Below are 3,130 nucleotides of genomic sequence, written 5' to 3'. Positions count from 1 at the left end.
TGATTATGTGCATTTTTCAATCTGGAAGGAAGTTTTATAGTTTTAATCAGACTCTCAAAGGGATTTGTGACCTACCCCCTCCCACTCCCCCAAAGTTAAGAACTATTGCCTAAGCCCCCTGTATCCCCTTGAATGTGTAGAATACAATGGTTTTAGGTACTAATTCATTGACTGTCTACCAAGTGGTAAGCACTTTATATATATTACATAATATAATAATCAAAACTATCTTGCAAGATATCCCCATTTTACAAATAAAGAACCTGAAGTTCAAAGAGGTTAAAGTGCTTTGCCCCAAGTCACACACCTAGTCAGTGGTGAAGCTGGGATTCGATTTTAGGAATGTCGGACTTGCATCTGTGCTATTGCTACTTTGAGAAAAAAAGCAAGCAACTCGTTCATTCGTCAACAAATATGTGTGAGATACTGCATGTGTGTCTAGCACTGTGCTGGGTGCTAGGGATGGAGTGGGCAACAAAACAGGCATGCCTCCTGCCTTCATGGAGCTTAGTGCCTGGAGGTTGTGGTGGTGGTCATGTGGGTGGGAGGCAGACAGTAAACAAATAACATGTAATTATAAAGTGAGAAAAGGGCTCTGAAAAAATAAACTGGGGTGGCAATATAGAAAAATGAGGAAATTACTTAGATAGGTTGGCCAGTGAAGGGCTGTCTGGAGAAATAGCATATTATCTCAGACTAAAGGATGAGAGTGAGGCACTCGTTGTTCAGTGGTAGAATTCTTGTCTCCCATGCAGGAGACCCGGATTCAATTCCAGGCCAATGCACCTCATGCACTGCCACGACCCATCTGTCTGTGGAGGTTTGTGGAACAGGTTTCTTTGGAGCTTCCAGACTAGGATGGACTAGGAAGAAAGGCCTGGCAATCTACTTCCAAAAATCAGCCAATGAAAACCCTATGAATTACAACGGAACACTGTCTGATCCACATCTCATGATGGGGTTGGCGCAGGACAGAGCAGCATTTCTTTCCATTGTGCATTGGGGTGGTCTGACGACCACAACCACGGTGACAATAACAACAAAGGATGAGAAGGAGCCTGCTTGAGAAGAGGTGGAGACAGCATTTCAAGAGGAGGGAAGAGTCTGCCTGTGTAGGTATCTAGGAGGTGGCTAGAGCAGGGACCCATGACCAGAGAAGAGGTTGACAGGGAACAGAAGTTATCAGGGCTTTCTTGGCCAGGTAAATAATTCAGTTTTATTCTATGTGAAATGGGAATCCATTGCAGGGTTTAAAACAGGGGAGAAACATGATCTAATTTATGTTTTTTTGTTCCTTTTAATTAATGTTTTTGAAATTATGATACTGGTACAAATTTCAAAAGGTACAAAATTGCTCTGATTGGGGTGGAGAAGAGATTGGGGGCAGTCAACAAAAGTGCAAGGATGTTACCTGGTTTAGGTAAGGGATGAGTGGTCTGTCCTGTGGTGGTGGGCCTGCTGGTGCAGAAGAGTGGACAGTCTTGTTCCATTTTTAAGGACGTGGGAGACATTCAAGTGGCGGTATCAATTAGGCAGTCGGATGTGAGTCTTGAGCTCAGAAGAGAGGTCTGGGCGGGAGATAGTCTTTAGGCGTCACCAGCATACAGATGGTATCTAAGATCCTGGGGATGGCTGAGAAGGCCAGGCAGAGTGTAAAGCGGGAAAATGGGAGCCTAGAACCAGACACTGATGGTTAGAGTTGGGTGGAGGAGGTGGAAGCTGAAAAGGAGACAGAAGAGTGGGAGGAAAAGCAGGAACACTGATGGGCTGAGGACAAATGTGTCCAAGGGGGCTGCTGGGGGACCTGGACAAGGGCAGTTCCAGCAGAGTGGAAGGGGTAGAGGCTGGACGGAGCGGGCAGAAGAGAGGATGGAGATGAGAAAGTGGAGACAGTGTGAGCAGACAGCTCTGTCAAGAACTGGGCTCTGAAGGCCAGCAGAGAAATGGGGCAGTCTTGAGCATGGGGGAGGGGGTGAGGGAAAGAGAAGAGTTTTGAGTTGTCCTTTTTTAAAAAAAAAATACATTTCTTACAAGAACATGTTTCGATCCTGAAGGGAATAGGAGTGAGGAGATAGAGTGAAGATGTAGCAAGCAGTGTGGGGGATAACAGAAGAGAAAGTGAGAGGATGGACTTGAGGAACATGGGGATGCTGGCGTTTGGAGAAGGGACTCTTCCTCTGCTGTATCAGGAGAGGAAAAGGAGCTGGATTCTGATGCAGGCAGGTAAATGTGGTCATGGGAAGTTGAGCAAGCTCTTAGCTATGACTCTGCCTTCCCAGTGATGTGAGAAGAAAACCATCAGGAGAAATTTGGGAGGGGGAGAGGGGCGGGGCAGTTCTGAGGAGCAATGGCTGTGTGGGGCAGCCCTGTGGAGAGCGGGAAAGGGAGATGTGAGGATTATTGGATGCTGTTGGGGCCTCTGGGGTTTGGTGAATGTAAAATTATAGTACCCCTATCTGCCTGGCTGGTTGTGTTTCTCCAGTAAAGCTTGGTGCCATCCATGCAGCCTGGAGGAGCTCATTTAAGACTGAGGTTTTGTCAGCAGAGCATGATGGGAGGGAGAGAGAGGGAGAGGAACTGGGGACTCGTGCAAGGGACTGTATCTAATGAGGCTCCACTGACTCTCTGCTGGATGAAGAGACAGGACAAGCCAGACAGGGATGATGGGCAGGAGGTCTCTGTGACACCAAAGAACTGGTTTAAAGGAGGTCCTTGTGCAGGTGGTCAGAGAGGAAGATGATGGAACTGGTGTCTGGGAAGGCGGTTCGGTTTCAGGTGAATAAGATTCAGGTGTGGTCCTGGGAATAGGAGGATGAGTTGGAGGAAATGGTCATCAGAAAGGAAGAGGACAAGGAAAAGAGAGGCCATGGTGATGGATGGGACATCCATATGGGTGCTTGTCTTAGTCATCTAGTGCTGCTATAACACAAATACCACACGTGGATGATTTTTACAAAGAGAAGTTTATTTCCTCACAGTTAAAGTAGGCTAAAAGTCCAAATTCAGGGCATCAGCTCCAGGGGAAGGCTTTTTCTCTCTGTCAGCCTTCTTCTCTTTGGTGTTCCCCTGGACTAGGAGCTTCTCTGCGCAGGGAGCCTGGTCCAAAGGACGCGCTCTGCTCCTGGCACTG

The sequence above is a fragment of the Trichechus manatus genome, unplaced genomic scaffold (assembly GCF_000243295.1).
Source record: "Trichechus manatus latirostris isolate Lorelei unplaced genomic scaffold, TriManLat1.0 scaffold00182, whole genome shotgun sequence".
In the NCBI taxonomy this organism is placed as follows: Eukaryota; Metazoa; Chordata; class Mammalia; order Sirenia; family Trichechidae; genus Trichechus; species Trichechus manatus.
The sequence above is the reverse complement of the archived record's forward strand: the minus strand, read 5'-3'. Positions refer to the sequence as shown.